Source organism: Pteronotus mesoamericanus, unplaced genomic scaffold (assembly GCF_021234165.1).
Source record: "Pteronotus mesoamericanus isolate MK-2021 breed Mesoamerican mustached bat unplaced genomic scaffold, CSHL_Meso_final contig_94, whole genome shotgun sequence".
NCBI lineage: Eukaryota > Metazoa > Chordata > Mammalia > Chiroptera > Mormoopidae > Pteronotus > Pteronotus mesoamericanus.
The window spans coordinates 48909605-48930207 of record NW_026555285.1 but is presented as its reverse complement, the minus strand read 5'-3'; the positions used below and the strand labels follow the sequence as shown (position 1 = coordinate 48930207).

The 20603-nt window shown below is 44.7% G+C and overlaps 1 protein-coding gene across 1 annotated transcript in view; it reads left to right on the top strand.

Moving 5' to 3' along the window:
- Window positions 1-9087: 9087 nt before the first annotated feature.
- The window catches only part of TNFRSF19 (TNF receptor superfamily member 19), a 66860-nt gene continuing 55344 nt past the window's right edge, over window positions 9088-20603 (top strand). Inside the window, exon 1 of the mRNA XM_054586663.1 lies at window positions 9088-9378. The gene's annotated coding sequence lies outside the window, so the exon portion shown is untranslated. The remainder of the gene's footprint in view (window positions 9379-20603) is intronic.

Genomic DNA, 20603 nt, shown 5'->3' with positions numbered 1-20603 from the left:
AGTGAGTGCGGAGCAACTAGAAGCCCCGCACGTTACCCGAAGGAACTAAAGCAGGTGCAGCCTCTTTAGAAAACAGCTTGGAAATTTCTTATCGAACTAAAAATATCTATCAGGTGACTCAGAAATTCCGCACGTAGGTATCTACGCAAGAGAAATAAACACATTTTGTGCAAACAAGAACTTACACATTATGTATTTACCGGCTTCATGTATGATCTCCAAAGTTTGAAACAACTGGGTCGTCCTTCCGCTTGTGAATGGATAAACGAATAGTGGTCCATCCACTCAATGAAATTCTGCTCAGCAATAAGAAGGAACAATTATTGATCCGTACGCCATAGACAAGCTTTAAATGCATTTTGCTACGTGAAACAAGCAAGCCTCGAGAAACAGCATATTATATATATAATTCCATTTATATGCTTTCGTGCAAAGGCAAAAGTAAATAGGGCGAGAGGAAAAAATCAGTGGTTGCCAGGGGCCGCGGAGGGCGCGGGGCGCGGGACCGAACGGGCAGCACCGGGCGGTCTCAGGGGTGGCGGGCCGGACCGTGGGACGTGTGGCCGCGCGGGTGGACCGCGGCCTGGCAGCCGTCAACACCCCCAGCGCCCTGCGCTACGGAGTAAAGGCTCTGAAACGTTTCCGCGGCGTTTCGGATAGTATTCTGTCGAGGTTAGTATTTGAATTTTGACAATGGCTCTCTCGTTGTGTAAGATGTTCACACGTGAAGAAACTGAGTGTCGGCTATGGGGGAACTTCGTAGCACTTGGGCGAGTTTTTGGTAAATTGGAAATTACCTCAAAACAAAAAGTCTTCTCAAAGGTAATTTTATAATAAACTGAGTATGCTGTGCTGAATAGGATTTTTCACACAAACTCTCTTTTGTTTCCTGTTAAACATATTAAGAGAGAAAAAACTAATCTGGTCTTAGTAATTTCGTTTAAAATGTACTACAAGCTGCATTCCTAAGCATTCTCCCAACCTATTTCTCACCATCTGAAAGTGGATGATTCTCTACCTACTCTAGCACTTTTCCTTGTAGTTCCATTTCATTTAGCAGGACTACTCTATTATATTTCTTTTTTTACAAAATCAATTTTCTCTTCTCCTGATTTTCGTCAGGAATTATGACTATTCTCTGTGTTTTATGCCCTCAATTTTAGGCTAATGCTTTTTCAATTTCATCAATAGTTGCATCCTTAAATATTTTGATTTTACATCGGCATTTCTTAAAGCAGACTTTGAAAAGCAGCCTGAATATCTAACATCACACTTCTGATGAAGTCAAATCTCTTTCCTTTCCTTTTCCTTCCCTTCCCTTCCCTTCCCTCCTCTCCTTTTCTTTCCTCTCCCCGCCGCCCCCCCCCCCCCGCTTTCTTTCTTGGTGGTATTATTCTGAAGACGTTTCTTACTGTCTCCTTCTGCATTTGTTCACCATCCTGTAGCAGTTTTGTTAGCATTGTCAAACTTCACTGAGATTCATTGTTAGTGTGTGTGAATCAGCATGAATGTTAACCAGGCAGAAAAGGAAATGGAAAACATATAATTAATTATAAAGTAAGTTTGATGCTTATCTGAAAGCCAGTCTGGGCTCGGAAGAGTTCGTTAGGGCGATGTGGCAGATAAGAATGGTTTTGGAATTTCTTAGGCCAAGTTGGAGAACAAAAGGGAGCGGCAGAGTTGCAGCCGGTGCCTTGAGGTGACTTCCTTGTGGGTAAAGCGCACTTTTGATCACCGATTATGGGTGTGCAGGTATGTAGCCACTGAATTAATTGGTTGTTGCCATTTTACCAAAATCAGAACGACTGCGTTGCAAGCAGTTTTGTCAGGCTCACTAGTGATGGATCACTGCTTTGAAACCTCTTGAATTTGACAGATTGTTGCAGTAACTAATGGCTCTGTTGTCTTGTAATTACGGACGAATACTTCTAATTTCCAATTTTACCTAAAGGACATTTAAAAATGAAAGCTAAAAATGCTGTAGCATATGATGTAAAGTAAATGCAAAGCTTGAAAAATTAAGTACTAATATTAGTAAAATTAACTTTATTGTTCTGATAATAGAAAATATACAATCTTTTAATTAGACCCCATGGTACAATGATATATTTTTAAGGTCACAAAGAACACCACAATAATTAACAAAACTTGAAATAAGGTAATTTACATTATTTAAACATTTATTTTTAATATAAAGAGAATCGAAATAAATGTTAACTACTTGGAAATGGTGAAATTCTTTCTTAAACCACATGTGGTTCAAAGAAAAAAAATCAAAACCACATATTTAGATAATAATGATGATTACTAAAACACTGTAGAGTTCAAAGAACTTCTGGTTTCGGCTCTTACATAGAAGCGGCTTAGAAGTCATGACTCATCACAATAAGAAAAAAGGCTGAAAAAACAGAAACCTAATGACTTTTCTAGGTCCATCAGAAAACTGAGGTCACAGGACCAACTGCCACCCCAACATCCGGTGAGACAGGCAAAAGCAGAGGATCAGGACAGAGACCCGATCCTTTGAAGCACAGGCCACAGGAAGCAGTAGCTATTGGCAACGCTCTGACGGTCGTGTTGATGAATTCCCAGAGGCTGAGTGTGGCCTCGTGTGAGAGTTAACAACTCCAGGGGGCCCAGTTTTAGCGGGACCACCCCTCCGATATTGTACCTCCAGGAAATCCAGCAGGTTCTCCCAACGAGGATCAGAGGGGAAAAAAATGCTTGTATTTTGGGTCAAGGAAGGAGAAAAAGAACCATTTAAAAACATACCTGGAACATTCTCGATAACAAAAGCCTGTCCTCTAAAGGACACTGCTCTCCCAGAGACTTGTCTGGCCTGTAACAGGGTGGCCGCAGGCCACTCCAGAATCCCCGCCTTTAAAGGCCAAGAAATGCCTCATAACCCGTTGACTCAGGCCCCACACAAAATTGAGATTTAATCTTAAGAGCATAGGAAGCTTCCCCTCCCCCAAACCTTGCCGCCACACCGAAACGGCTTCAGTCCGATAACAATGGATAAGACACTGACTCTATTGCAGATTCTTAGGGGACTCCAGTAACAACCGAGGAGACAAACAGAACCAGGCAAGTATAGGTCACTGAAACTTCTGGCACCTACAACTACAGCAAACATTGAACACAGCCCAGATCCAAGCCAGATTAACATAACACTAGGCTAACATCACATAAGAGATTAACTTCGCAGGAAAAGTTTAATTACCTCATCCATCATGCCCCACTTTCAACAAGAAATTACAAGGCATGCTAAAAGATGAGATAAAACACAGCCTGAAAAGACAAAGCGAGCATCCGAACCAGACTCACAAACGATACAGATTTTAGAATCATCACACAGGGAATTTAAAATAACTATGATTAGTATAGTAGGAAGGTCTCTGATGGAAACAGTAAACAATATGATGCTAGAACAGATGGGTAAAAGCAGGGAGAATCAAAAAGAAATGTTACAAATCAAAAATACTGTAACAGGAATGAAGAACACCTTTGACGCTCATCAAAGTGTACTAATCAGTAAACTGAACACAGTGAAAGAAAGAATCAGTGAACTTGAAGAAGTATCAATAGAAACTTCCCAAACTAACATGCAAAGAATAAAAAAAGAATAAAGAAAACCCTTGGGACAGTTACCGAAGGTGTAACACACCAGTAATCAGAATGCCAGTAGGAAGAAAGGAGCAGGAGGAGAAGAAATATCTGAAATAATAATGGCTGAGAATATTCCTAAATCCATGACAAATACTGAACCACAGAATTTCAGGAAGCTCAGAGAATACCAACAAAAACAAATTCTGAAACATTTACACTTAGGAAATCATATTAAACTACATATTTAAGCTAAAACCAAAGACAATGAGAAAATCTTGAAAATCTAAAGAAAAAAATTACCTATTAAAAAATAAGAACAAGAATATCAGACTTCTTATAATAAACTAGGAAGGCAAAAAGAGTGTGGATTTGCACATTTAAAGTTTTGATAAAAAACTCCACCAATCTATAATTATGTACCCGGCAAAATTATCCTCCCAAAGAGAAAAAGAAATACATTCTTTCTCAGACAAATAAAAACTGAGGAAATCTGTGGTCAGTAGAGCTGCCTTGCAAGAAATGTTAAAAAAAGTGCTTCAGAGAGAAGGAAAATAATAAAGGTCAGAAACTTAGATCTACATAGAGGAAGAGTGAGAAAATAAAGGTAAAACAAAATCTTTAATTTTTCTTATTCTTAATTGACCTAATAGATACCTGATGTTTTAACAGCAACGATGTGCTGGGTGATCACAATATATGGATACATGAAATAAATGACAGCAATGTTATAAGGGACGGGAGAGAGGAAATGGGAATGTTCCGATATAAGGAACCTGTACTACCCATGAATCAGTATAGTATTATAATGAAAGTGAATTTAAAGTAGTTTTTAGTGGTTGCCCTAGACTGTGCCATGTGCATTTACAATTAATCAACAGATAGGGAAGGAAGAAATTAAAATTTCTTTGTTCACAGATGATATGACTATAAACAATCCCAAAGAGCTGACCCCCAAAATTTTACAAAATTGACCCAAAGAATTGATCAAACACTTCTGAAACCAATAAGTGGTAATAGCAAGATTTCAGGATATAAGGTTAATATGCAAACACCAATTGTTTTCCTATATATGAGCACTGTACAATTGAAACTCGAAATTATAAACACAGCATCACTTATATTAACATCCCTCAAAAAACCCTAAAATAATTAAGTATACATTTTTTAATGTATAAGATTTACATGAGGAAAACTATAAAATGCTGATGAGAGAAATCAAACAAGATCTGAATAGGTGGAGAGCTATTTCATGGCCTTGGGTAGGAAGGTTCACTGTTGCTTTAGGTGCCAGTTTTTCCCAGTGTGACCCACAGGTTTAATACAGTCTCAATCAATAACCAGTGTATGATACATGACATTATGTGTTTGTCAAAATCTATACAACTGTACAATGCAAAGTGTGAACTTCAGTGTAAAGACTTCGATTAATAATAATATATGAATGCTGGATCATTAATTATTACAAATATGTCACACTAATGCAAAATTCTAATAATAAGGTAAGTTGTGCATGGGGTACAGAGGATACATGGGAAATATCCCTACAAGTTGCCCAATTTTTCTGTAAATCTAAAACTACTCTTAAAAATAAAATTTATATGTATAAAAAATTTACAAACCATCATGAGGTACTATTAAATTCCATTCAAATGGCTAAAATTATAATAACTGACAATATCAAGTGTTGTCAAGGATGCAGAGCAAATGGCAATCTCATGCCCTGTTGACAGGCATGTAAAATAGTACAACCACTTTGGAAAACAATGTGCAAGTTTCTGTGTCTCCCTTACTTCACTTAGCACATGTCCTCCAGGGTCATATGTGTTACTGCAAACATCAGGATTCCCTTATCCACTCGTCCGCCTGGGGACACTGTGGTTGCTTCTCCCTCCTGGCTGCTGTGAATAATGCTGCAGTGAACTTGGGGGTGCAGATATCTCTTAAAGACAGAGGGAATACATGTCTTTGAATAAGCACCCAGGAGTGGGATTGCTTGAAGTTCTCTGTGTACATTTGTTGCCTCCGTCTCGTTAACAAGGGAAATGAAGCTCAGTGAGATCAGGTAGCTTGTCCCAACCATCCAAGCTGTTATTACTTTGCAGATAATGAGAGAGATTTAAAGCCAGGCCTTTCTGACTCCAGCGCCCACGCCTCTAACACACACACACACACGCAAGTGTGCCAATGAAATAAATTCCAAAATCATTCCCCCAACTTATGTACAAAGCTGTGCTTACCTGGTATAATCCAGGAAGTCTCCTCTGAATAGAAACTTTAGAAAAGATAATATTACAAAAGAGTTCTATGTAACTCTAAGAACACTGAAACATCTTGGAAAGAAATATTAGGAATTTTCCCCCCGAATTTCTATCTCCCAATCACAGGAATTTTTGTCTGTTGCCTGTCCAGGAAGCATGTTTCAGGGGTCGTAAAGAAAACAGCACTCAGTGGCAATTGGGGGGTGCATGAGCACCTCCTCAGGAATCTCAGTTAAACCCCCTCCGTTCCCTGACGTTCCCTTGGTCTTCAGCGCAATGAAGTGCAGCGTTGGGCCCCGTTACACACCACGTGGCTGGAAGGCAACTCCGTGGAAGGAGATAAGAAAGCCCCGTGGGCTGTGCTGTGGCACCAGCAAGCGTGAGTAAAACACTGTGACTCCCTGTCGTTGACACTCTTACGGGGAGTAGGCAGCTTATGTCTCCCCCTCACCGCATCAGCTCGCGCTCGCTGACCTCAGCTTCTCGGGGGAAAGAAGGGGTCTCGCCCCCGCTGCCCTCCTGCCGCCGCCCAGCAGCCCCAACGGCCACCGCGAGGGGAGCCCAGTGGGCTGGGGCCCCGCTGGGGGCCCGGGGTCAGAGGCCACCGCCCGCCGCAGCTGGCTGTTCGCCACACTGCTCCTGGCGACAGGCGGGGCCCTCGTGCCAGGCCCTTCTCCTCCCGCACATGAGGGGGCTTGGCCATACGGGGATCCATTCAAACTGATTGCCCGCGCTTGGTGAAAAAACTCCTCCATGGGAGATACTGTTGGTGAGATTTGTATAAGCTGAGGGTCTTTTGAGATGTTCTCATTTAAGCCCCCGCTTCCAAATGCATCCTGGAAGCTTCTGGGGGAATGGTCAGACTCCTAGGTCGGTTCCTCACCTACTTCTACTGTTGCTGAACTCTATCAAGACGTTAGGATTTACTGGCTTGTCCAAAGGCCCTCACCGAGCCCCGCGCCGTCATGGGTTAACATGGCAGTGGATGGCGAAGCCTGACTGCGGAGAGGAGAGCTCGGAGGGCTATGGAGTCCACGCTGCCTGGCCTCCGGGGAGAGATGAGGCACTGCCCCCTTGGAAACGGCTTCTCCTTTTAAATATTTTCTCTGTATTCACAGGGGCCCAGGAAACATTGTGCGTGGGCCAGATGTCACGGAGGAGCATGCCTGCACTTCAAGGATGAGCTGAGCCCTGCGCATCTTTGGGAAGTGATGTACGAGGTAGAAAAGTGATAAAAGAAATGGTGAAAAATACACGTGACTGTTTAAACGTAATACTGAACTCATTAACTGTTCAAAGCAAATATGCTGCTATTAAAATTTGTTCAAGAATCATGCGAGTCTGGAAATAAACACCTCATAAACTATGTTTTCAAATATCACATCAGAAAAAATTAGATGAAACCAATAAGAGAGAGGAGTTATATAAAAAAGATTACATTCTTCTGTCTTCTGTATTGGAAAGAAAATAGTTTTAACTTTTATTTTTTATCCTCGCCTGAGGACATTTTTTAAAAAAGGTTTTATTTATTTTTTTTTTAAAGAGAGGGAAGGGAGGGAGAAAAAGGATAGAAGTGTTGATCAGGGGAACCTTTTGGTGTGTGGGGTGATGCCAAACCAATTAAGCCTCACCAGCCGGGGCCCAAGCACATTTCGGAGAGAGAGAAAGGGAAAGAGAAAAACATCCGTGCAAGAGGGAAGCATGGATTGGTTGCCTCCTGTACTTGTGAAGACCAGGGGTCACATGTGAATATGCTGGCCTGAGGGTCAAACCCACAACTTAGACATGTGCCCTGACTGGGAATCAAACCCACAACCTTTCACTTATGGGATGACGTGCCAACCAACTGAGCTACGCTGGCCAGGGCTGACGGACCTTCTCAAAGTTGGCAAGTTTCCATTGTAAAACAGAAAATTTCCCATCATTCCATGAAAGAGTGGCCTGGAATTCAGAAATGCACTGTACCCTGGATTGTAACGAATATGGAATTTCTTAGTATTTTCTATTTTGGTAAATACTAAAATTAAAATAACCTTATTTTGTTGACTCTGCCATTGTTAAGAAACAATAGCATGAAAATTCTAAATAATGAGAAATGGGTTTGATTTTAACTTATGGAGAGTTAGACTAATGGGGTACTTTTCAGTGCATTAAGCGTTCAAGCCATGGCGTTAGAAGAAAAGAGCCCCAAAAGGCAAGCCCAGGGCTGTGCTTGTGGGGCACACTTCTTTTCTTCCCTAAACTTTAAAATGCTCGGCAGGTGTTAATGAATCACACCTATCTAAGAACTACATATTGTAAAATCTAACTGTCAGAACCCCAAACTAAGACCTGGCCTAAGATTCAGTCTAGGAATCTTAGACCGAATTCATGCCCAAGGGCTTAGGGGAGAAAGCGGCAGTATCAGCCAACGATGAGCTGTGGCTTATCTGCCCACTCATCACTTTAATTAAAGCACCGCTGTTTCATTGGCAGTCGATTCTAATAATCTCCGTTTCAAGGAAAAGACCGTTTACTTAAAATCCTCGGAGACTTGTCCCATCTAAAACAAAAACACGCGTTAAAAAAAAAAAAATGCCATCCTTTCCAACTGGCCGTGTCGCTGGGTGTTCTCTGGAATGGTCCCAGAGTGATCCTTCACTCCCCTGAACCTTTGACAGTCTTTGTAAAAGCCTGTGATTTTTGTCAGCCAAGAGTTCAGCAAATGCTGTCCTTGGAAACCTGGCGGGGGGTGGCGGGAGCCGGGGGTCTTATCGCCGCGGCATCTGCCCGCCGCGGTCGCCCGACCTTCCCCACCGGGAAGCAGATAACAGAAAGTGTCCTGCCCGAGGCCCCAGCGCCGAGCGTGATTAGAAATCAGGGAACGGCGGGCCGCTCGGGCTCCCTCCCCCGCGGGCTGAATTATAGCTCTCCTACCAGTCCCAGGGCGCTGGATGATGTCATGGGATCTGCAGTGGAGCGAGATGAAAGGGATAAAGCCGAGCCCGCCGCCGGCGCTCGGCAGCTTCCAGCGCGCAGCCCGCGGCTCAGCTCGGGAACCGCCGCGCGGCGCGGATCCCGCCCCTCGGCCCGGGCTGGGGAGAACCGCCGGTATTGCCTCCTGGGGGGGGGAAAAAAAGGGACGGTGGGGGGTGGGGGGAGGAAAACAACGTGATCCATGTTAAACAAAAGAATCTGCGCACCGATGCGGACTCCGCGGCGGGAGGCTGCCTGCCTACCTGCCGAAAGTGCACTTTCGGGCCATCCCTGCTTACGTAGGAACCGAGCCCTGCCTTTGATGTTCGGCCACTGATCACCGATCGGATTACGGGCATTTCATCTCCCTGCTGCCCCGCCTTTGATCTGCGTGGTTAATTTTATTTTCCTGGATTGGGAGTTTCGTCTGGGCTTGTGCTGACACACGGCTTCGGGGAGGTGGAAGCGTTTGGCACGGCCGCGCTGCCAAGGAGGAGCGAGGCTGCCGGAGCTGCCGGAAGGGTGAGGGCTGGAAAGCGTTCCAAGCCCGTTGCAGGTACAGCTTTTTACGTTCGGCGGCGGCTTCGGCTTCGCTTTTCCGGTGGGTTCCGAGAAAGAGGGTTGGGCTCGTCGGAGGACCCAGCGTTCTGCCTTTGACTGCCACGCTGGGCTCGGTGTCTCTATCGGGGTCTGTAGGGCACCCGGGGCCGTGTGAGTAGCTTGTGCAAAAGGGCGATTTGCAATCTGTCATGCGGATTTTACTTGGAAAAGAGTTGTTCAAACAGGACAAAAAAAAAAAAAAAAAAAAAAAAAACAGTGCTGCCTTGAGCACAGAACCCAGACTCCAGAGGCTGAGCACAGGGAACCCTGGCTGCTCTAGGAATTCACCGGCTGCTTTATTTAGTAAACAGGCGCTGGGACTCTCCTTGAGGCCAATGTTTTCTTATATAAAAGGGGGCGGTGCATCTCTGTCGTTTCTGTATTCTCTCACCTCCAAGGTGTAAACCCATCAAACACATTTCTCTGTGTGGTTTGTATCCCCGAGGGAAGCCCGGGAAAGTCCTTCAAGTGTGATTACAGCTTTTTCTGTGCACGCCTGGAGAATTTTTCAGACAGCGAGGGTGCCGTGGGGGCTCAGTTTGGGTTAGCAAATGCTCTAGTGCTACTCGACTCCGCAATCTTTGAAAACAGCACAAGCCTTATATTCACAAACATTTGCAAGGTTAATATTCCTAAATTAATATTGACTAAGTGTATAGTGACAGCTGTTGTAAGTTACAGTTGGCCAACTGTTTATGAAAACTATCTGAGCAATCAACAGTTAACTATGTGACATGAAGCTGTTACTCACGTTTTCACTTTGGTTTATACTCAACGGGGTAAAACCTAAAACCAAAATATATTGGTGTGCAAAATTGGAAAGTTAACTTTTTTTGTGTGTGTCTGGGTCAATTCACTACACATACACACACTCATACACACAGAGTAAAATCTTTACATTGCGATGCAAGAACTTACTACAGTGGAAAAGTGAGAGTTCCATGTTTAGGTCAGTTCATCTGACCGGTATAGACCTAAATTGATTTGGGTGAAGTGTTTAATTATCATCACAAGCAACAGTCTATTTTATGCTCTGTGAACCACAAAGAAATTGTAAGTGAAAAGGCCAGTCATCCTTTCGTCTGAAATTCTGATGAAACAAGAAAGACCTAATGAGGCTCATTTCAGACGTAATTAATTTTTCGGAGCCAATTAATTAAATTACTTTCTAAACTCTCCTCCTAATATTAGAAGGAGGGTAATTAGCACTGTTGGCTTAATTTTAAAACTTTGATAGCTGTGAAGTGGAGATTACTTTAAACCATACTAAGCTGACCATATTTTTCTGAATGTGTCAGTAAGAATTGAATCTAAAAGACTAAACTGTTGCTTGTAGTCATTCCAGGAGAGACATTTAAGGTTTTGTTTTACTGACCATATAACAAAGCATGTTCACAATGTCCTGGATTATCAGTTTAGTTTGATTTTTCATTTGTTTACTTAAAAATTCTCTTTAAATCACAAAAGGAGTATTAATATTGTCAGGTAAAGAAAATTAAGCTTTTAAAGTAATAACTAGAGAAGATGCCTAAAGAAATAGTGTGCTTAGGAACTCGACCATTTAGTTCAGATTTGGGAATTTAAAAATTTTTTCAAATGACTGTTTATTCTGTTACTAGGTTCACATCAACAAATGCAGCCTCTACTCAGCACAAAACAAAAGGGAGAATTAGCAATTATCTGATTAATTTAGACTTTGTCGAAAACTAGCTTGGGCAAGTCAAGTCTTTGAAAATCCACTTCAGTGTCTGAATTAATTCAGTCAATTGTTTACTTCATGCTTGTATATTCTTTGAGAAATGAAACAGATTCTGTTTGATTTGAAAAGCAAGATGGCTATTGCTGAATGTGCAGGTACTGTTTCAGAAGACATTTTTTAATTGCCCCCTGGTGATCTTGACTATGGTTTAAGTAGATATACTCCATAACACTCCTACTGAACGAAACCTTTATATTACATTTTTTCAAAGCACTTTCCTATCTGTTGCTTCAATGGCAGCTTTGTTACTGCAGAAAGTCCAACTCTTCAAAAGACTTTTATTTCTAGTCATGATTCTGTCACTGATTAGCTATGTGACCTAAAGAGACTCACTTCACTACTCAGTTCTCCCATGTGCAAGCTGAAGGAATCGATCAGATCATCCTCAGGAAATAAACGGTGGAATTTTCATAGCCATTTCACAGATGAGGAAACTGAGACTAGAGAGAAGTACCTGGATTATCTTAACTAAGGGCACATGGCTAGTTTTGCAATGCCGTGTCCCTTCTAGTTCACCATGCGTAGTCCATTTTCCAACAACTGCAAAAACAAACGCACTGGGCAGCTGATCAAAGGACAGTGTTGGTTTGAATCATAGAGACAGCCACTTCCTATGGCAATACGTTTTTTTTTCCTTTCTGTGATAGACACGCCAGTCAACTGGATTCGTCTGGTTATTTCCCAACTGTTCCTTTGGCTGCTGTATTTCTTAGTAGTCTAAACACAATTATTACTGCACATAATTTACCATAACATTTAAAATAGTACTCCCCCAAAATTTAATATATCATGCAATGTGGAATTATATATATGTGCCTGTGTGTATGTGTATCTACAGGTTTGGCATTGTGTAAGCACATCTTTTGTGTGTTGCCAAGGAATGGAAGATGTCACTGGGGTCCATGGGAAGTTTAATTGCTAATTAAACATTGTTACTCCTCAAGGGAAATTCCCAGTGGGATTTTATGGGATAAATAAGTCTCTTATTTAAGTCTCTTAAATATTTCATGTAGTACTGGCCTAGTGATGATGAACTCCTTTAACTTTACCTTGTCTGGGAAGTACCTTATCTGCCCTCCCATTCTGAATACTGTAGCTTTGCTGGATAGAGTAATCTAGGTTATAGGTCCTTGCCTTTCACCACTTTGAATACTTCTTGCCTGCAAAGTTTCTTTTGAGAAATCTGCTGACAGTCTTATGGGAGCTCCTTTGTAGGTAACTCTCTGCTTCTCTCTTGCTACTTTTAAGATTCTCTCTTTATCTTTAACCTTTGGCATTTTAATTATGATGTGTCTTGGTGTGGTCCTCTTTGGGTCCAACTTGTTTGAGATTCTCTGTGCTTCCTGGCCTTGCATTTCCTTCACCAATTTAGGGAAATTTTCTTTCATTGTTTTTTTGGATAAGTTTTAAATTTCTTGATCTTCCTCTTCTCCTTCTGAAATCCCTATGATACGGATGTTGGTACGTTTGAAGATATTCCTGAGGGTCCTTACACTATCCCTGTTTTCTTTTTTTTTTTATTCTTTTTTTCTTCTTGCTGTTCTGGTTGAATGTTTATTTCTTTCTTATGTTCCAAATCATTGATTTGAATGCCAGCTTCCTCCCCTTCACTGATGGTTCCCGGTGGATTTTTCTTTATTTCACTTAGTGTATCCTTCATTTCTTCTTTCTTGTTGCTGCCGTACTCAGTGAGTTCTCTGAGCATCCTGATCACCAGTTTTTTGAACCCTGCATCGGATAGGTTAGTTATCTCTGTTTTATTTAGTTCTTTTTTGGGGGGGGGGGGGGGGGGCGTTGTCCTGTTCTTTCATTTGGGCCATATTTCTTTGTCTCCTCAATTTGGCAGCCTCCCTGTGTTCGCTTCTTTGACTCCCTGTCTTAGTAGAGCTGCTTTGACTCCCTGTCTTAGTAGCATGGCCTATTGTAGAAAAGGCATCTCTAAATTGTGTGGGGCAGAGCCTTAGGTAGTTGCCAGGGTGGAGCAACCCGCTTTAGCACTTTGTGGCTCTGTGTGGGGGGAGGGCTCAGAGAGGGGACAGTATCAACATCTGGCTTTTGTATGTTTGCCTGGCACCCGCCCCATTTACAGTCACTTCAACCACTTCCCTATGCGACTGGTGCCCTTCCAGCAATTGCCCTGGTGGTGAATCCCAGAGAGGTGGGTTTGGGTACATTCTAAATCAGTGTGGACCCTTTAAATGGAGTTTCCTGAAAATCCGGCAGTTTCTTCCCCTGCCCCAACCTTTACTGGTTTTTACAGCCAGAAGTTATGGGGAGTTATCTTCCCGGCACTGAAACATGGGGCTCTGCGGTCTGGCCTGGGCCTGGGACCACTCACCTGCAAAGTATCCCTCCCAATTTTTATCCACCACACAGTGAATGTGGGACTGTCCCTTCTGCTGCTGCCTCTCTGCGCCACACTGCTTCTCTCTGCCTCTTTGTCTGTCTCTGTCCCTCTTGCCTGTCTGGGTGAATGTGGCTTCTCTAAATCCTTGGTTGTCAGACTTCCATACAGCTCGATTTTCTGATGGGTCTGCATGTTGTTTTGAGATCTAGTTGTAATTCATTCTATGGTTGCCTGAGGAGGCAAAGCATGTCCATCTATGCCTCCATCTTGACCGGAAGTCTATTAAGTTTCTCTGTTATAAGAATGATATAGAGCTGAACTGAACTGTTAGCAAACATTGTAGCCAAAATTTTGGCTGAAAAATGGGTTCTGCTGTTTTTCTTTCTTTTAATATATTTTATGGGAGCTATTAGAAGTTTTGGATCGAGCTTTCCATCAGTTGACCTAGAATCTTCAGCTATAAAGGGTGTCGAGACATAATCCATTACTCCTCTACTTCAGGACTGGAACACACTCAAGCATCCTTTGATGGCAGGGCCAGTCCAAGAAACCCCGGGAAAATTTAATAATTTGGTGCCCCTTTAAAGAGTGATTCTTTAAAAGTTTGTCAGCCCAGTGTGGAAGGATGGGCAGTGAGAGGAGGGCAGCCGAAGTCTCCGTGGCAGCTGTGCTTAGTTTCTCCTCTACCGTCACATGTCACGGCTTTGGCTCCAAGTCCCCCAATGCGCTGAAATCACTACTCAGCAAGCTTCACGTCCTTAGACTGAGAAGTACTTTAACATCCTTCACGGTGACGTATCTTTGCTCCCTAGTGAGAAGGGCGAGGTGGGGGGTGTCGAGCAACTTTATCAAACCATCCCTTCCCACATAAAACACCCTCTTTCTGAGATGAGTTCTGACAAGCACAGCTCTCTCCCTTCTGTGAAGTGTCCCCAATGCTTTGGCAGCCCCGTGGCCCAGCATCACAAGCTGCTGCCCAGCAAGCCCTGCGCCGTAGTTCAGCCATGTGCTGAGGAGCCCGCCATATTTATCCAGAAGGAGAGGAGGAGAGTCGATGCCTCTTTTCTTCTCCCATTAAACACACGAAAAGAGTCTGGACAACAGGTGTGTCATAAACCCCCAAAGATCAGTCAAGTGCTTCAACGTATGACAACTTTGCTCTAAAATGTCATGAGTTTGACATTATATAAACTAAATAAATACCCTCCTTGGCCTTCTCGTGTATATTGGCTTATGCACTGGTGGTATGGTGAAGATTATAGTAGGGATCAGGGAGCCCAGATTTTTATTCCAGCTTCATGATTAACTTGGTGTGTGACCTCGGGCAAGTCAGTCAATGACCGGCCCCAGCACCACACTGATTATCTGTAATTGGCAGCAATGGGTGTTGGGAATTACTTAAATCTCTGAGTCCTGGTTATTTGTTTCCCCTTATTTTCTTAACTATATTGGGCAAACTTTATTATCCTTTGGGATTCAATAATTCATTAAAGCAAATCTTTGAGTACCTACTATATACAGGAACAGTAAACTCAAAGACAAAATTCAGGATTTTCAGGTAGCTTGCATTCTCCTCCATTTCTCCAGGGAATAGTGGTTCACACTAGGAAGTCAAGTAGTTTTCCATGAACTTTTCTTCCAGCGAGCTAGCGTATCACTGAAACGATGTTTTCAGGAAGTTTGCTACTTCATTAGTTCAACTTTTGGGGGATGATGTTCTAAACAGATACATTTGGTATCAGCTTAGATATTGCTAAAACCAGCTTCAGAAAAACCAACACCTAACCAACAACACCCCTACCAAGGTCCTTACACCAATTTGGCTTTTATAGCGCATATTTCAACCTGTTAGCAATAGCCAGTGTTTAAAGGGAGGAAAGTGCTCGCAGCCCTAATTCTAAGCATCGTTCCCTTTGGAATGGGCGCAGGGATCAAACAGCTCTCCTTGTGCCACCTGCAGTGCTTAATTGTGGGCCTGGATTCTCCTTCACATGCTGTCTCCAGGTCATATACACATTCAAAGTGAGGTGAAGTGGGGAGTATTGATTATCTGAACATGCCTCTTCTTTAGAGAACAGATTTATTGAATAGCTGGATTACAGACGTTCAGTGTCCTTTGTTTCCACTGTCAGACCTTATTTCAAGGACCATTTTCACGTGGACGCTAGGCCTCGCCTGCCCTGTGCGGATGTGCTGCTGCGGATACTGGCTGCCGTTGAGCGTGCGCTTGGGCTAAGGGATCTATGTTACCTAATTAAACAAGGTGACCACCAATGAAACAACTCCTGTTACAGCTGAAGAAATGGAAATTTAGGGAGGTGAAGTAATTTTTCCAAGGGCATGGAACTAGTGAATGGCAAATTGGCATCTAAGACCAGATTGTCTGATGTCAAAGTCCGAGTGTGTTCACCATAGGGCCTCTCTCCACAGCGAGCTCACAGGCTTCCTGGGAAGATCAATCATACACACACGGGAAATGATGCAAGAGCTAATCAGCTACATCATGTGTCACTGTCTCTAAGCACAAAAGGCGGCCACAGAAAAAAGAACATTTGGCTAACGTCAAAGAGGTAGTGCCTGAGCTGGCAGAATAAATTCCACTCAGAAAAACATTTATTGAACACTTATGTGAATGTTTGATGTTATCGGAGATACAGGTTGGAACAACGTATGCCCCTTCACTGAAAGCAGAGCTCCTTTTAAGTCTTCAAGGAAAAAAAATCTCAGCACAGTTCTGACACATCAAAGAATGTGGCAAGTGCTGTTATTCTAATAAGGAGGCCACAAACTTTGGAGGGACTCACGGGAGTTGTGGCTTTTAAGTTGGTCCTGAAGTAGGAGTCAGACAAGTAAGTAAGGCATCTGAGAGGGAAATAGGTATGAAGAGGAAGTTTAGAGGGCAAAGGGAAGGGCAAGTTCAGGGCACTCCAGGGCAAGGCACGCAGACCAGTTTGGCCAGAATATAGAGCATACGGTCTAGTGGAGAGAAAGGTAAGGCTGAACGTGCGGGTAGAGTCCAGGCTTGGAAATCTCTTCAGCTAATTCAAGGAGCATGGACGCCGTTCTTTACAACGAGGAATGGGAATGGTTCGCTTGGACAGTGGCGGTGATGACAGGCAGGAGGCAACCAGCCCGCTGGACGAAGCAGCAAGGAGAAAGGCCTGAGAGTGGGGGCACTACCAGGGGAAGGGGGGGCGCATGCCATGGTGGGCCCAAGAGAAAACGAGGATGAAGGGGCGCGTGCGTTGAGCCCCTACAAAGGAAAACGTGACGGTTCCACCTAACAAAGCGCTGAGTATCCCGTGTGCTAGTGAGGCTTGAGGACACTGAGAAAATCCTATGGGCACTCGGGAGATTGCAGCCGAGCCGGGGAAAGGAGCCCAGACAAACAGGTGCCTTCGAAAGAGCAGTGAGTGTGTCAGAGCAGTGCACACTAGCCAGGCAGCAGCCACGAGGCCAGGGGAAAGCATACTTGCTTCAAGGTTCAAATAAGCTAGTGGATGTCACTTGTAAATCATTTACAAATACATCGTGATTGTGATTTACATCCTGACCCTGTTATATTTGAAGTAGACAACCTGGATAATAATAGGTTAATGTAGTTTTTACAAGTTAACTTGTACAACACTACAGTGTTCTCAGTATGGGTCAGGAGATGTGTTTATCGGTAATTAAGTCCAATAACTTTTTTGTTCACTCAACGATTATTTATTGAGAGGCCAGTAAGGGCCTTGGGGTATATAAGGCATAGGGTTTGGTCCCATCCAAAGAGACTGTGCAGTTGGGCAGGGAAGATGAAACCAACGCACAAGATATTGTGGATGCTTCTTTGTACCAAAGTCATGCCCAGTACCTTGGGTTTTAAGGTATTTGTCTAATTATTCACGCACTGGACAGACAAAACAATAATTGCTTATGTATCGACAGCATTCTACTACCGCGAAAGTACTTTGGTTACATACATAGCTCTTTCCCTTCTTCCGACAAATCTATTAAGTGGGCACTGTTGGCTCTGCTTCATAAATTAACAAACTTTAATTCAGAAGTGTTAACAGCTCTACGACGTGCTCACGAAGGCAGGGAGGCTGGGCTTTGCGCTCCCCCATAGCTGCAGCGGCTCTGAGTCTATGGAGCACCCGGGAGTTGGCCGGGGCTGGTCTTGGCGAGGAGGGGGTGGGTGGACGGCTAACTAGCGCACCCTCCCCGAAATGGGCGTCAGCCGAGGACCCGCTGGAGAAGTCCATCCGCGGATGAGGCACGAGGCCGCTGTAGGGGAGTTAGGTCCTCGTGGTCTCCGTAGACCAGAGCAGATGGGCCACACCGTCCTCCCGGGGCCTTGCTCCCGTGCTGAAGCGCGAGTTGGGTGGCAGGGCACCCGCAAGGCCAGGGCAGAAAGATCCTGGGAAAACACGTGCAGGGTAGAAACGAAGCCTCCCTCCCTTCGCCAAGGCAGGCGACCTAACACATTCAAGCTCTCGGTGGTCCTGGGGCCCCTTCCACCCGCCACTCTCCGATCCCAGCGCGCACACCCGCGGAGGGCGGGCCCCTGGCACCCGCGAGCCAGGCGGGCTAGGGAAGCCGTGGAGCGGATTGGAGGCTGCGGTGGGGCGCCGCCCGGAGCCTAGGGGCGGTGCCAAGGGCGGGGCCGCGAGGTGGGCGGAGCTCCACGTGGGCGGGGCCCAGGAGGCGGCAGCCGTTGCCGGGCTACCGGGAGCGCGGAGCCGTTGGTCGGGGTCAGCGATTCGGTTGCGCGCGAGGAGCGGACCCCCAGCCCAGCTCCGCACCCTGTACCCTGCACCCGGCCGTGCCCCGCGCGCCCCTGTGCCTCTGACTCCAGCCGGGACCTGCAGGGTGCGACGCGGGGCGCGGCGGGCCGAGCCTCTCAGGTGACAGGGAAGGTAGGTGTCGCGCTCACCAGGGGCTCTGCGGCGCTGCGCGGCCGTCGCTAGCCCTCGACCCTGGCCGACCCCCGAGCGACGGCGGCGGTAGAGAGGACAGCTGCCCGACGGAGGGAGGGGAGCAAGGGCAGCTCTTGCACAGGGCAGGGAGTAGGCGGACTGAGCTGGGCGAGGGCGACCCCGGGAAGGAGTGACAGCCTGGGCTGCCGGGGAGGGAGGCTCCCGAGACGCCGGAGCTTCGGTCAGCTGCTCGAGGGGCGGCAGGGAGTGAACGTATCCCGGTCTCCGCTGGCGTCCGGAGTGACCGGACTCAGTCTTTCTCTGCAGGGATCTTGGACGTAGAACATCTGCTTGTGAGGCAGACGTGTGTAAGCGTCTGAATCTATCCGCGCGCGGCCCCATCCCGGCCTTTTGCTGATCGCGCTCGGCCCTTGCTCGGAGCGCGCTTCCGAGGGAGCCGTGCGCAGGCCTGGGCTCCCCAGTTCGGGCTGAGGAGTGGAAAGAGAACATTCGCAAGGCTTGTGACTGGTCCACAAACACAGTCATTGTGTAGAGAAAGAACTTCTCGCCACCGTGAGCCTATTTCTTAGGACAGTGCTCTTGGGTGGAGCATGCAATACAACAGATGAGAGAGAAAGGCTAGCTTGGATAGCCCTTGTCAAGGTTCTGATGTCATTTCAAGGAGTTGAAATTTAGCTTACACACACTTCAGTGATCTGTTTTGATGGCAAGGAACTGTGCATCAAACCTCCATTTACCATTGTAGGAAATCCATGTCACTTATTTTGCATTTTAGTAAAAGGATGCAATTTGCAAACAAAACCATAAGCATGGCTCAGTATTTCTTTAACTGAAACAATTTAACTCAAAATATTTATGAAGTTGTGGTTTTGACTCCAGTGACGGTTTACCTTTCCTAGAAGATGATTTTTTTATGTAAACAGAAAACATTTGTTGTTAAATGCGTCTTATGCAAACAGAAGAATCCATTTTAATATGTTGTTTTTCCATGATCAGATACTTTATGCAAAAGGGAGGATTATAGGGCATTAGTTTGGGATTTACTCAATATGTCTTCTGTTGTGCAGTTTCACCTGAGGCGTTTTTGCCGATGCTACTTTCAGTGTAGTTTAAAAATATATTTCATGTCAAGCACTGTTTATCATCTGATTTAAAGACATGTAACTAGAGAGGGTGAGAATTGAGTTCTACTGTGGAAGACAGTTTTGGACATTATTATTTGTAGAGATGTGGGTACTTAAAAAAAAAGTCTTTGCATGATATCTATCAAGTTGTTCTGAAAATAATACAAAACGTAGCGATGCCATTTCGTTTGTTACATATCGCCTTAGCATCAATGCCTGGTGCCTTATCGTGAGCTCTGTGAGTTCTTTGCTTTCCAACCCATGGCGAGGTCTTGTTACATTGACTTTATTACCGAGGCCACATGGCTTTGTTGACTTTAGAATTTTTTTCCCATAGTAAGTGCGAACTCTGGGACGTTGTTGTTAGTATTTTCTGGGACATTCATGGAAGTCATTTGTTTCTTGGCTGGGAGTGTCTTTTGACTCTGAGCCCAGGTTTGATCGTGAATGGGAAGTTGAGGACACATGAATGGATGGGAAAAGAACGGAGACATAGTAGTCACGTGCTGTGCTGAATAGATGAATTTACTAGCTATAGCTCTGCTCTATGAATGTATTAAGGTGTCCTGCAACAGCAGGGAGGGATCCTGCTAACCCTCCTTTGAGCCTCCTTTTTCACCTGTTTCGACCTCGGAACCCACATTTAACCCAATCTCTTGCGACTAGTTAGTCCTGCCATTCGAAAGTGAACACAACACAAATGAAAACCTGCAGGCATCTTCATACAGGAAAAAGGCAAGTCCTTTTAAATTTGGCAAACCAATATGTAAAATCAAGCATGCAAAATTCTGGAGAAGGCCGACGGCCTCCGCGTTGACTTCAGGTTGAATGAGAATGCCCACCTTGTATAACTGTACACCAGATGAACACACAGCTGCGTATGTGCTCAGAGAGCCAGGAACAGTGGAGCAGTAAAATACGCTTGTCTCATGGCAGCTAATTATTAAACGGCCACAGCCTTTAAAGTAACCTTCTAGCTGAAGGAAGAGAATGCTAAGGCAGCATGAACACAATTTCTTTTCATGACTTACT